This window comes from Artibeus jamaicensis, unplaced genomic scaffold (assembly GCF_021234435.1).
Source record: "Artibeus jamaicensis isolate MK-2021 breed Jamaican fruit bat unplaced genomic scaffold, CSHL_Jam_final contig_585, whole genome shotgun sequence".
Classification (NCBI taxonomy): Eukaryota; Metazoa; Chordata; class Mammalia; order Chiroptera; family Phyllostomidae; genus Artibeus; species Artibeus jamaicensis.
The window spans coordinates 18,849,710-18,864,744 of NW_026521894.1; the positions used below are offsets into that span (position 1 = coordinate 18,849,710).

The 15,035-nt window shown below is 39.1% G+C and overlaps 1 protein-coding gene across 1 annotated transcript in view; it reads left to right on the plus strand.

Annotated features, from left to right (window-relative positions):
• ARHGAP42 (Rho GTPase activating protein 42) overlaps positions 1-15,035 on the plus strand; it is a 256,582-nt gene that overhangs the window by 128,569 nt on the left and 112,978 nt on the right. The gene's annotated exons all lie outside the window — the stretch shown is intronic.

Consider the following 15,035-nt stretch of genomic DNA (forward strand, 5'->3'; position numbering starts at 1 on the left):
AACAGACGCACTGGGGAGACAAAGGCCAAACAGAGCCTGCCTAGGGGTAACCAAAGAGGCAGAAGTTTCTGAAAACAAATGTCTGTTTTATAATTTGACCTAGGCTTGCCCTTTTTTTTTGCCTTTTGGTCCAAGCACTCTCGTTGTTACACAGCAATGTAATTTAGTACCTTAGTAATGTAGATAGTATGTTCCCTGGCTGGTAAGCTCAAAGATCCAGAGAAGCTGTTTTTTTCATTGTTCATTCTTTCAAGAGTGTTTATAAGCCTAATTGAAGTTTTGGCACAGGGTAGCAAGGCATCTTCCCGTGATAAGGCAGCAGGCTATTGCTTATTCATTCCTAATAAGTGTCTAGGGATATGTTGTTTTGCCAAATAGCACTTAGCTTGCCTATTCTCCCTACCCTATTCCCACTGCTTATTCAAGGTTCGTTTCCAAAATGGTAACTGGAGTTGATAAAGAATCCTAATAAGTTCCAGAAGTTAATCTCATCCTTTTACCTTCTAAAAAGTAGAAATTGAAAACTTAGTGACATTATTAACCTTTTGTTTGCGTGGATAGTGAAGACCTATATCCCCTAGTATTGCCCAAGTAGAAGGTGGTCTGTGTTCATTGTCTGTTAAAAATCCTCATTTTCCCCAAAAGAGGTAAGGGGAAGGGTCTTACTATTGAAATCCATACACTTTGGTTTTTCTCTTCCTTGTGTTTTTTAAAAAATATTTATTTGTTTACTTTTAAAGAGATGGAAAGGAGGGAAAAAGAGAGGGAGAGAAACATCAGTCAGCACCCTGACTGGGTACACAGCCAACAACCCAGTCATGTACCTTGACCGGGAATCGAACTGGTGACCTTTTAGCTTTGCTGGATGACGCCCAACCAACTGAGCCATACTGGTCCGGGCTCCTCCTCAGTGGTTTTAAAACACTTAACAGTCAACTAGTACATGAATGAATGGACTACTGTTTGACACTGAAACCAGTACATGAATAGGAAAATGACATTTAGTTTGCAAAAATGCAGAGTCCAGCATTGACCATTTTATTTCAGTTTGATTTTGACATTTTTTTATTCTCTAACTTCTCTCCCTACTTGTACCCGCTACCCCTACTTCTAGCCAATGGACTTGTGTCAAGAAATGTTCTTTGACCCATAACTATTTGCCTCAATTACTGCTCTAAGCCCCAGGGGATAGAGAAATGCAAGCTGGAAGCATAGGCGTTTCCTCAGAAACACTCATTATTTGGTTGGGAAGACAGACCGGCCCAGTGTGGCCTGCAGAGTTCTGTGATCTGCTGTGATAGTGGTCTGAGTGCAATCCTGCAGGCATTTGAAGAAGAACCTTGAAAACTTGCACTGGGGATATTAGGAAAGGTGACACTCAGGCTGAGGTTTAAAGGATAAGTTAGAGATATTTACATGGGGAATGGAACACGTGAATCAGGCGAGGACAACTATGGAAAAGGTCACAGAGTGACCTGGGGTCTATCAGTCCTGTTACATAGTCAAAGAGAAGACTCTGCAAGTGGGAATGACAACCAGAAAGATTAGTGGGAGGTACGGAGGGGCCCCTTCATTAAGAATCTTGGGATACTGGGCTAAGGAAAGGCTTTTTATATTGAAGTCTGTGAAGAGATGATAAAAGCTGGGAAGTGACCACTCTTAAAAAAAAAAAAATAGAAACCATTCTGGGAGCTCTGTGGCAAATTAACAAGTGGGTTAGGAAATGGGGTGCTGAGAGATGTGTAAGGTGGATGTTGCCATAATCCTGGGGCAAGGTGATGGGTTGCACGGGTAGGCAGTGAGTAGATCATGAATTGGTTTGTGAAAGATGGAGAGGCTATAGTCTGAGATGTGGGGCAGTTGGCTGAATTTGGCCTCATTTACTAAGTGGAAATTAATTGAGAGATTGGAGAAAGCAGGGACTTGCCTCGAGGGCATGTTTATAAAAGGCCTGGGGGAATGGGACAAACACTTGGTTTATGGATTGGGAGTTTGGCAGAAATGTCTGGGCTGGAGACGATATTTGTAAGCCAGCACTTCACCTGATATTTGAAGTGCGAAGCTACATTAGGTCACCCATGGATGGGGTGTAGAGTTTTCTTTTATCTTGAAATGTAACACAAAGGTAAGTTAGTTGAGTGTGTCTTTGCCTCTTATACTCTGCAAAATAATTCTTGAAAACTGATCAGATCGAAAGGCTACTGGGAAATATCGCGATAACAAGCAGGGTCTCTCGTCAAAGTCTTCCTGGTTGTGTAAACAGGGCATCTGAGGAACTAACTTTTCTTCTCCACTAAATTAATATCTCTTAATTTTTTAAGAGGGAAGCATAAACATAGAGAAGGGGTTGTTTCTCCAAAAGTTTTCATAATTATATGGGAGGACTTGGGTGTTCCAAGCAAAGCATCACTGTCAGGCTGTGCGCATCATCATGCATGTGCAGAGTCTGAATGTCTCAGGCTCTTTGCTGCTGTCAGGAGGAAAGGAGTTCCCAGGCTTCATTTTCTGGGGGAAGCATCTGGAAGATTCTTTTAGTCAGTGCTAGGAAATGAAAGTAATTCAAGCTTTATCCTCAGTGTAAGACCAAAGAAGTCGTCAGATGTTAATGATTTTTTAAATGATTGTATTTCGGTTGGGACATACTTTTCATAGATGAGGAAAATTGTGCTGTGTGTGTGTATTGTTTGCCATGTGTTGTAACAAGAATTTCTCCAGTATCGACATCACTCATTTCATATGATATAAGACCTCACAGAGAGGGCTGAAACAAGTTCTTGACTTTGCTGGTTATGAAAAGTTTTTGACAGCAGTACAGTGTGGAAATGGGGCCCATAGTTTATGACCAGACCTGGCTTTGGAAGAGACCAAGGACAAGGATTAGAACATATGGAACTTATTTGAGAAGTAATTCCTAGCTATGACTAAGAGCCTGTGCTCAAATGCCTGGGAAAGTTGAAAAGAAAATCTTTGCAAAATAAATCATATCTCTTGTTTGCTGAACTGTAGGACTTAGATAATTTGGGATACTCGTGGACTTCTGTAATTCTGTATTAAAGTTCTGAAGTTGTCTTCTTTAATAAACTTTTCCTGGTGTTATTTTTAACAACACTGCGATTCACTTTGTTGGTTTATTCAATTAAGGGATTATTTATTTCAAAAGATTATTTTCTCTTCCTCTAGCCCTCAGATGTCCTTAAAATATTCACAGTGAGCAGTCAGGAAAGATATACTCTGTGTGTATGTATTAGCTTCTGGTACTTTTTTTAACTGCACAAGTTCCAATTACAATATTTCCTGTGTTGATTTATATCAAAGTATGTGACATAAACAGCTGAGTGTTGGACTGGGAAAGTTAACTAGGAAGAGCAGTACTACTATGGTTATGTTTCAGAAAGAATACTCCTGTTTTTTATTTCCCAAACTTTAATCGGATAGAGTTATGGTATGTGGGGGAAATGCTACTATTTTAAGTTAATAATTGCAGTAATCTCTTCCTAGATTTCTCTGTGTTCACTCTGATTTTTACTTCACTGCAATACTACAACTAAGCATTTCATAAGCCAAGAAAAATCATTGTTACCCAACTCAGCTTGACTTTTTATTACACATAAATATGGGAGCAGCACAATGGTGCAACTCTTTTGGGGATGCAATCAAAAGCGCATATCACTTTTTCACCCTGGCTGGGTTGCTCAGTTGGTGAGAGTATCCTAATACACCAAGACTGGGGTTTGATCTCTGGTCAGGGCACATGCAGGAATCAGCCAATGAAGGCATAGTAAGTAAGTGGAAGAACAAGTCAGTGTTTCTCTCTGTCTTTCACCTCCTTCCTCTCTCTCTCTCCCCAAAATCAATTTTAAAAAGGTGCATATCATTTTTCAAAAAAATTTGTAATTGGGAAAATAGATACATTTCAAAGTTTAGAAATAGAAAGTAAAAAATAACCTCATCACTGCAACTCACAGCATTTTTTGATAGCCATATTCACATTTCTTATAACTTTATTTGGGAGCAAGTCTTATTTTTGGCCCTTCATTGTTATCTTTATCATCTGAGAGTGCTGGAATATTGTGGTGGACTCTACCTTAGGCTGCCTGAGTTCATGTCTGTGACTTGGGACCAATTACTGAGCCTCTTTGGGTCTCCTTTCCTTACCAAAAAATGAGCATAATAATAGTGCTTTTTTTCATAGAGCTATTATAAGGATTGAAGGAGAATGCCCTTGGCCCATAGTAGGTGTTTCATATGATTGTTGTCGTGTGGCTACTACTCTGTGCTGACCCGGTGGGAGTGACCCCTTTACATTCCTCCCTGCTATCAGGCCCGTTATTCTGTCTGTAACTTACTCTCCTACCCTAAACCCCTTTCCTGGTTGCCACCTAAAATCTAACAGAACCACAGTGTTTTATTTTTCTTCAAGTTTTCAGTTCATCCCAGCAGTGAAATAAGCCTTAAAAAAGGAGTAGGAAAAATTTGCAAGGTGAATGAGGTTTTACTTCTCTTTCCATTTTAATGGCCATTTGTGTGATAGTGGTCAGCCCTCTGAAGTCAGATTTGAAGTGCAGTAGTATATGTATATATATTTTTCTATAACCACTTTATAAGTAAAGAATATTATGTGAATATTAAAAGCCATAAATTAACCCTGACTGGTGTGTCTTAGTGGATCAAATGCCAGCCTGCAAACCAAAGGGTCACCGGTTCAATTCCTAATCAGGGCACATGCTTGGGTTGTAGGCCAGGTCCCCAGTAGGGGACACGCAAGAGGCAACCACACACTGATGCTTCTCTCTCTCTCTTTCTCCCTCCCTTCCCCTCTCTAAAAATAAATAAATAAAATCTTTATTAAAGAGTCATAAATCAGTTATTATTTTTTACAACTACATTTTTTCCCTAAAGCTTAGCTTCATATTGCTGCCAATATAGATGTAGATTGCTACCTATGTTATCCTATATATATCAGAGTACATGTTACAGAAATACTTTTCTTATTTTCAAAGATACTGTTTCTTATAGGTGGGTTGCCATCCTCAGTAATGTCATCAGTAACAGTTTTTACTACAGTAACTCATTGCAGATACCAGTTATGGCTATCAGAAATAAGCGTATTCATCAATTTAGCAATGTTATGCATTGGCCAAAAAGTTTGTTCACATTTTTTCTACGCTGGCTCTAGTAGTGCTTAGTTGTCTTTAACTTCATTTGACACAATTTTGTTAGATTGTATTGTGACAGCTGTCAAATCAATGTGCATTTAAAAAAACTTATCAAAATTGGTCAATTTTTGTGTATCCATTTTAATGATGATGGAAAAATGAACAATATTTTTGTCATTTTAGGGTTTTATTATTAAAAGAAACGTAAAAATGTAACTGAAATGAAAAAAAAAAGATGTGTGCAGTGTACAGAGAAGGGGCTGAGACCGATTAAATGTGTCAAAAGAGGTTTGCGAAGTTTCTTGGGACTATTGACATGTTGGCAAATAATTTGTTGCTGTGGGGCCGTCTTATGCATTGGAAGATGTCTAGCAGCACCCCTGGCCTCCACCCACTAGAAGCCAATAGCAGGAAATAGACGACATGCTCAGAATATCCCAGTCAATAAAGTTATTGGGGAAATGAAATACATGTATTTTATTTTATGGAAAAACCTAAATGGGCTTTTTGGCCAACCCAGTATGTTGATGTACATATGGGAAGACACTTTGCTAGGCAGTGACTATTAAAACAAATCAGTAAGACATTATTTCTATCTTTACAGGGCTGGAAAGATGTATATATACGTGTGTGTGTATAACATGTAGCATGAGTGCTTTCACTCTTGTTAGCAAGAAATGTGTGTAGCCAGCATTTTGTGTGTGATCTTCCTTCAACGCCCAGAGTGAGCTTCAGAATCCTCTCCACCCAGCACTGTAGAACCTGCTGTTACTCCGACTTGTAAGGCTAACACTGTTTGTTATCAGTGACATAGTACAAGTTTGTTCAGGGTGTGGCTGCAGAAGACCAGAAATCCAAAATCCTTGCTTTGTATAAAAGTGAGTTTCTGCCCTGGTCAGTATGGCTCAGTTAGTTGGAGTGTCATTCCCATGGACTGAGAAGTTGGAGGTTCGGATCCCAGTCAGGGCACATACCCAGGCTGCAGGTTCCATTCCCATTTGGGGCTCATATGAGAAGGCAAACAGTTGATGTTTCTCTCTCACGCTGATATCTCTCTTTGTGTCTCTCTCCCCCCAGTTCCTCCTTCCTCTCCCTCTAAAAGCAATGAAAAAAAATGTCTTTCAGTGAGGATTTTAAAAAAAAGTAAGTTTCAGTGTAAAAAGTACAAATGAGTTTCATTTTTTGGATATTAGGAAAGACATAATAAATTGGAGGTGTTATAAGTCCACATTTTTTAAAGAAATGCTTTAATAACGAGATAAAAGTTATTTTATCTTGTCAAGTTAGCACTTTTACTATAGTTTGTAGTTTAATATTTGTGTCTTTCAAGTACATGTTTAGGTCTCTGAGCAGTGATATGCTGGTAAAAGTGAACTGCCGTCAGGAGCTCAGGTGTGTGTGTATGTAACCCTGATTTGTAGTGCTTGCTGATTTCCATGGTGTAAATACTCCCACCTCAGCTGATTTCCAGGCCAAGTCACTGCAGGCCGGTTGGGAAGAGATGCACCCAGTGGCTCCTGAGCTGCTGGGCCTGCTCCAGCGCACTGCCAGACCCCCACCCCCACCCAGCTTCACAGTCATCCGCAGTCACTTCCTGTGTTAGGTCCCTCTCCACCCTGCATCACCCCTTCCTCCCTCCTCTCCCTCGCTTCTCTCCCCCTTTCCTTCCATCTTGTCCCCATCATTGTAAAACTGCAATTGTAAATTGCAATAAGCAGTTCAAGAAATTGCATATACTTTGGGATATCTTAAATCTTTCTTAAGATTTTAACAATCTGCATGGCATAAATATTGAGTAATTATGATGAAAATATATTAACATACAGCTACTAAAATGTAATGGCTATAAAATGACCGAGGGACTCTGGGAATTGAATGAATTTTCATTTTTATAAATTTGCTGAGACTATCACATGTTTGTTTAAATTCATAAATGAAGAATTTCAAATAGATGAGTGATTTTAATTTCTCTCTAAAGATATTTTTAGTACCGAATACTAAGAAGGGTGGGGGGAAATTGGCAGGAAGAAATACCATTAAAAGGCGGGGGGAGATAAATATTAAATTACGTAAATGACCAATTTGTTGAAGCTGCCTCCACCTGTCCTCACACGTACAGACGCTCTGACCCCTCTAAGCTAGGAGGTAACATCTGGGAAAAAATCTTCTTGGGGCCGTAATTGGCTAAGCCCAGGATATATAATGTTTCTGATTTTTGAGGTTTGGAAAGACAGAGCAGAGTTATATTTTTAACAGAATGAGGACATTGATATACATGGGACAGATGCGTGCTATGGAAAAATCTTTGCCACCTCTTACAGTGTTGTCAAACATGAGAGCATCACTGGAGCCTAATGGCAATGCCACACAAGTTCATCAGTTCTGGGGGTTCGTGAGAATGTCCAAAGATAGAGGGAGGACTAGATGAAGTTACCTCACTGGTATCTTTGGAAAATGCAGGAGTGATTGATTAACCTGTTGAAAGAACTGAGCTTGTAGCATCTATCATATTTTTGTGAGCCTGTATTCTCAAAGGTCGATTTAACCTGATCATCTTCCTTGTATAACCTTTGTGGTAACACGGCCATATGTTCTATAAAAGTGCTTTGCTAAATATATACTTTTTGCTCAAAATCGATAGAAAAGTATTTCTTACAGGAATGTATGTACGGGGAGTAATTTCAGTAGCTTTTAAGATGTCAATTCTAATTTGACCCTTTACATATCTTGTTATTTATAGCTGAAAAACAGTTTGACCTTTTTTTCCCCTCTGATTTTTAAAAAGACTTCCTTATTTTAAAGTTTAAATGAAAAGGGGTAATCAGAATGGCAATAAGTAGACACAAGTTTCTGAGGAGGTGGTGTGTTATGGTTATAACTGGTGTTCATAAATGTTTTCCACAATGCTTGAATGCTTTACAAATATTCTTCACTTAACCTCCCATTGGAGATTGCTGGTTAGGAGGAATGAAGGAAAAGTAGTTTCGAAACAGTAAACAAGCTAAAATAAATCACTTACCTCTCTGGTTCAAACAACACTATTCAGAGAATCTCATTTGGTGCAACCTAGAGCTAAGACATTATTAGATCACAGTGGATTATATGAAATTTTACAGTTTACTCCCCTCCTTTATTTCTGAGGCACATTTGGTGTAAATGGTCAATTCCTTCTTGGACGAATGCTGTTCTACTGTGTGCTCTTATGTGTGTAGATGGTTTCATTACAAACCAGCAGACTTTGGTTCGGGGTGGTTGTAAGCTCCAGGAGGAGAGGTTTGCTTGCTGTTTGCCCTGGAAACCACTGTTCCATTAAAGAAGTGTGACGTCAAGTGAGCGCTGGTGGGATCTCACCCTCTTACCCTGTGCAATTTCAATGGCAACTTTGTGGTTCAGTTCCTAAAATGATATTTGTATTAAAATTGACCTGCTCAAAAGAAAAGAATGGATTTATTTTTTTTTAATTTCTTAAGTTGAATTTACTGGGGCGACATTGGTTAATGAAATTATATAGGTTTCAAGTGTACAGTTCTACAGCACATCATCTGTATATTGTACTGTGCATTCACCACCCCAAGTCAAGCCTCCTTCCATCACCATTTATTCCCCTTTACCTCCCCCTATCTCCCCACTTCCCTCTGGAAATCATCATACTGTGGTCTATGTCCGTGAGTCTTTCTTTTTTTTCTCAAAACAATTTAGTAGGAAGCAAGTACAACTTTATAATAATAAGCTCTTACGATCATTGTACATAAAACATAAAATCTAATCTTTGTAAACAGGCTATAAGAGAAAAGCTTATTATCACCTTCATTATTCAGAAAGGGAAGCTGAGACTTAGAGAGTTTGAATAAACTACAGAGATTGCACTGTTGTCAGGGGCTAAACCAAGAATTAAATACAAACTAGTGCCCTCTGTGGACAGTGTACTGTTATACTTATCTCCTGAAATATAAGGGGGATTCGTATAGCACCATTGTTAAATTTCTTTTCCTGATATATTCCTATAATAAAAGTATTGTTACTGGTAAAGTAAAGACAAAAGTAGTATTAAATGTAAGTAAGAGTTGGATCTAAATGTAGCGGTCCAGGGGGCTGGGGTTCAGAAAGGAACACTGGCTTTCTCAGTAGAATTGCACCATCCAATATAGAAGTAAGTGACCTTTAAAAGTGGAAATTAAATGGATCACTGTGGTACCCACATAGCCTTGCATAGCACTTTTAAATTTTTATATAAAGACATGGTTTTTTAGATGATTTGCTCATATTGAATGGTCTAAAATATAATGTACGTAGTCTTTGCCTTCGTATTACTTATTATATGAAGGTGTTGTTCATATGCCCATCATCCACAGCTTATGTGAGTTTTGGCTTTTGAGTTCTACTTTAGAAAAACTGCATTTACTTACCTGGAGAGGAACTGTCTCTTGTATAGCTCTGGAAGGTTAACTTGACCAGTCTCCAGAAATGAGCCTCAGGCTAGCCCTAGACCACTTGCCAGAGCTTCATCCTGAGAACTATTTGGTAGGAAGGAACAGGACTGGGGTTAGAGCAAGGCGGTGGAGAGCTAGTTGCCTATAATCCCCAAATTAGCGCTCTGACCCGATTTTCCCAGTTGCAAAAACCAAGGGGAAAACGATCTGTTCTTACCTCAGAGATTGCTTATTACGTATCTTCTGTATTGTTTAGATTCAATTCACTCATTATTACATACCATTTTGATCTTTTCACTTTGTGAATTGGCTACAAATGCCTCTCAACAAGAAACTATTTTTTTGCAATGAGCTATACCATCTATATAGCTCTGTAAATAGCATGGTCCCTTGTAGCTCTCTTAAACACTTGCTTTAGATAGTACTGCAGAATATCATTAAGTATTCTCTTCAAAACTTTGCAATCTTTTAGTACTTTGAAAGTTTGAGGTACAGAGTAGTAATCTCAACATCTTGGTGCTGTTAAGTTTGTGGCCTGATAATGGGACACTGTCGAGAGTAAATAGTGATGATCTGTCACTGGCATCAACACTGAACCAACACCTGGAAAGGGGTGAGGAAGCAGAGGTGTAGTTCCCTTCCAGATTTCTTTTAGTGTATCGCCACTGCCTTCATTGGACAAACACATTGTGGTAAGGTTCCCGGCAGTGACCAGCAAGCACTGAACATTTCTATAGGACAGCACTCGAAAATCCAGGGATGGTTTACTTAGAGGGAAAACACAAACATGTTTGGAGAATTGTTCATCCAACTCCCATGTAGCTGGTTATTGGAACCACCTGGAATAGCACAAGAAAAGTGATTGGAAACTGAGTTGCCTGGCTCAGTGCATCTCCGCCCCAGTGACAGTGTGTCCACCAGGTAACACAGTGTCGTCAATCACGGTCCAATATCAGACTCGCTTCTCTGCTACAGAAAAATAGCTGCAATAGCTGGCAATTATTTTTGAATTCTAAAATGGACCAATATCTATAAAAAGTAAGTTCTTTAAACCCAAGGGTAGGTAATGGTTAAAAATTATAAAATAGTTAATAAGTGGATTTTGTCTTAACTATTGACATAAGACCTTTTCAGGAACTTACATGATCAATATATAAGGAGAGTAGTACTGAAGTTGCTTTTGCATTTTTCCTAAAGCCTCTTAGTAAGGGGTCATGCAGAGTAACACATTCCACAAATATTATGGGATCTTGAACCTCCTGAACTCTGGGACTTGATTTCCCCCCCAGTGTTACCTTCTGGAAGGAGTTTCATCAAGCTTCTTGCATAACTCTGGGAAGAATGAGTTTTACAAAAGCCGAAATTGCATTTCTCTGGATTTAAAAAAACAAACCCAAAAGAAAAAACAAACAAAAAAACAAAATTGTGAAAGTTAAATCACCAGAGTTGCACCCTGATTCACATTTTTAACTATGGTTTGCCACCATTTGGTATGTTTTTTTTCCCCTTTACTATTCAGTAGCAACAATAAGCCTTTTAAACCTACCAAAACTTAAAATGCCTTCTTTACGTCACATGTGGATTACTTCAGAATGGAAGAATTCCACCCACGTGGAGCAGCAGTGCGTGGGGTGAAAGGCACGCCTTCCCTCGGGGGTGCACAAACACGAGGTCAGACGCAGCCGCGCTGCGTTGTAAATCCACGGTGTGCCCTTCCAGTGCTGGCATTTCCATTTTGATCTCTTGAATGTACATCACTCATTGTGAACGGCAGCCCACAGACTGCACACAAAAGAAGCATCATATTTCAGTGGTAAAACCACATATATGTTATAATCATTTATGAAAAAATTAGGTTCCCGGTAATCCACTGTTGTAAATGGATACTCTGGACGGACACAGTCTGTTAAATTAATTTGTATCTTATTTGCTACCTTTGAGTAACCACGTTTTAAGTCATCTTGGGAAGTTCTAAGACTGCTTACAATAATTCTGAACACATAGTAGACATTATGAATTCTGTAAAGTGGCTAATGTCTATTGAAAATCTGTCACATGCCAAGCCTATGCTTGTTATTTGTAAAATACACACACATATATATCATTTTATAGAAGCCTTAAGAGATACAGGGATGAAGACCTGACTCTTAGTTGTTTTGGCTAATCTTTGGCTAATCTTTGGGTGCCAAGATTCAAATGGAAAAAAGGGGAGGGATTTGGAGGAACAAATAGGAAGGACACAGGAATGAGAACTAAGGGGGGTGGAAATGAGAGGGAGGTGGGGAGCACGGGGTGGGGGAGGAGGCTGGGATGGGAGAAATAGACAAAAAACTGTACTTGAAAAATAACTAAATAAAATTTTTAAAAAACAACAAATGGAACTGTAGATAACGCACATGCTCACATTCTTAATACATTCCAGATGATTTTTAGATTTGCATGTAATGACATAAAATTGACTTTAATTCAATATTGTGAAGAACTTTGCATATCCCTTGGTACATAGTAAACACTAGTAAATCCTATCTATTGTTAACTCTCACTTTTAGATGTTTGTGTTCCCTCACTTTTTTCTGTTTATTATCTTTGGAACTTATATTTTTTTATTCTTTCAGCTTTACATTCATAGAATGAGAAAAGGAGAAAGAGAAAAAATAAGCCAATCTAAAAACAAAAGAAAAAATTGAAGAAATACAAAATAGAAATAGGAAATAATATGTGCTCATAGGGTGGTTGTTAATGGTTGTATTTAATTTGCTATATCTCAGGTTTTGTTTTAGTCTCAGGTCATACTTAGATAATAGCAACATAAGGGGATTGTCAAAGATTTAAACCACTGGGGATGAGTGTGGGTGCCAGTGTCTCAGTACACCTGGCCACTCCCTTCCCTAGTCCTGCCCATCCCAATTAAAAAAAAACAAACATTCTGTTCATATTGATTAGGTCTACCATTTTGAGGTGGTATATCCACCAAAGTAGTTCTTCGAGTCTTCCTTTGGCATCAAACTAATCATTCTTAAGTTAAATTCATTGTCTTCATTGTTTCTCCACCAAACATACTCCCTTCCTTTCATCCTAGTTCTTGTATGTGCCCTGATGGGGAATCAAACCCACAACCTTCGTGTATTGGGATGACGCTCTAACCAACTAAGTTACCTGTCCAAGGGCCTCTTTTACTCTAGTTCTGAATGTGATGCCAGTGTTCCAGTGACTGAGGTAGAAATGTTAGTGTCACTTTTAATTCATCTACCTTTGTTTTTCCAAAAAAACCCCAAACTGTCTCTGCAATCCCCTGCTGCTCACCTGTCAGCTCTGCGGGCACCTGGTCTGGGTCCTTATCACTTCTAACTTGAGTTCCTCTCCCAGCCTTCCAGTTGGCATAGTATGTATTCGTCACTTCACTTTCAAAATATCCTACATGTTACTGGTTTCCTAGAACAAGTTTTTGTAACATTAAAAAAAATCCTCTCTTCAGGAACCAACATTCATTCCATGTTCAGGCTGCTTTGCCTGATGATGGGTATAATTCACTCTCCTTACTTATTCCAATTGAGTTAACTACTAATAATGTATACTCTTTTCTCCAGTTAGAGCGATGTTCGTATTAATTAATAATAATAACATATCACTTCTCTGGGGCCTGCTATGTGGCACAATTGTTGGATGAGCTGCACATTCATTCCGCTATTCCCAGTTTTAAAAAGTTAAAGGAGGGCCTGCAGCAAGTTCAGTGCACTCGCTATTCGGATGCACTGTGAACGAGGGCTTAGCCAATGCCCTCTGCTCCTGTGCTGCGCCGCCCTTCCCACATCCTGTGCTTACTTCTGAACCCTGTTGCCTTTATCCATGGTGTTCTTTTTTTCCTAGAATATTCTTTTCCTTTTGGTGCATTCAGTTCATGTTCAGTACCAAGAGACTACACCAACTCATTTAGTTCTCCTGGACCTTCCCTGTTGTCAGAACCCTGATGTAGTTACGAGGAGTTTGGCATAGCTTACCATGTGACTCCCCTCAATGTAATCAGTTTTGACTTTCACTTCTCCCAAAATTTTTAACAGTGCTTTATGAACGTCAAATACTTTTTGAATGAATACATTCCTCTCTTCTCAAATAAATATTAACTTTCTGGAAGGTTTAGGCCATGTGTTCATTTGTCCCCATCCCCACGGATCTCAGCAATGAGCTTGGCATATATGTAAATACCTAGTGATTGGATGTGGGCGAGGCCGTCTGTCTTGTGGAACTTTCATGGGAAAATGCCTTCTTATACTGTGCACATAGATACCCTTCAACCAAAAAGGGCAATACAGTAGATTCGGAGATAGAAGTAAGTACATACAGAATGAAATTTATTATCTCTGTTTATTCGGCGATATTAAAAGATGTCAGTTTTGAGCACTTATTGTGTGTAAGGCCCTGAGCTGCGGTAAGTGTTTTACACTCATCATCTTAGTTCTCAGAGCCAAGTCCTCGGGCAGACGATGCAGCCGTGCTCAGAAGGGTTGCGTAGCAGCCTGGGAGCCGCAGAACCTGGTCTATTTTGAATGTGTGTGCTAACTGCCTGTCATCTTATTCGGCCTCATTTTTGGAGTGTTCACCCTTTGAGAAACATCTCCCTGTCGAAAGTTCTCTAACTTCAGATGCATTAGATCATGCTTGTTTCCAGCAAAAACATTCAGTAAATGTTAGCCTTTATTTTTGTTCTTTTTCCAAATTATGCTGAAGTGTCCCTGACACATCACTGTCGTGTCCTCTCATGCAAACTTAACTTTAAAGGCAGAACTGGCTATTTATATCTGTGAAATCTGGACATCTATGTATGTGTTTATATGTATTTGGGATTCCATGCAAGCAAAGAGGATTTAGGGAGTGAGAATGAAGAGTGAGCTACTTCGCTACTGTTCCCAGTCACCGCTTTCTAGTCAGAGGCCTGTGCAGTATCTCTGGAAGGATGCCCATGTGCACTCGCCAGTGGGAGTTAGATGATGGATGTCCCGGGCGGCCCCGGATCCCTCCACCGAGGTATTCAGACCCTCGATGTCTTAGAAAGAATCTTGAGTATTGATCTACTTTCTGTGCACAGGATTATAGGCGTCCTTTTAAGATCTGTCATCTCATTGTTCTGCACTATGGAGAATGACAAAATCTTGGAAGGTGTGGACACTCTAGATTTTAATTTTTGTTTATGTTTTCTCAGTGCCTTTAGACTCTGGAATTTAAGAAATAAAACTTGACTGGAAAATAACCAGGTTCATGAAAATAAGTGAAAGTCAAATGCTTTTATTGGAATTTTAAAATTTTGATAGAATTTCAGACTTGCAGAAAAGTTATAAGAATAATCGAAGGAACTGCTATACACACTGTAACCTACTTTAAAATAGAGTAATATATTGAAACATTTTTTTCATTAGCATTTGCTAATTATATACTAGCTCATGTTATCACAGTG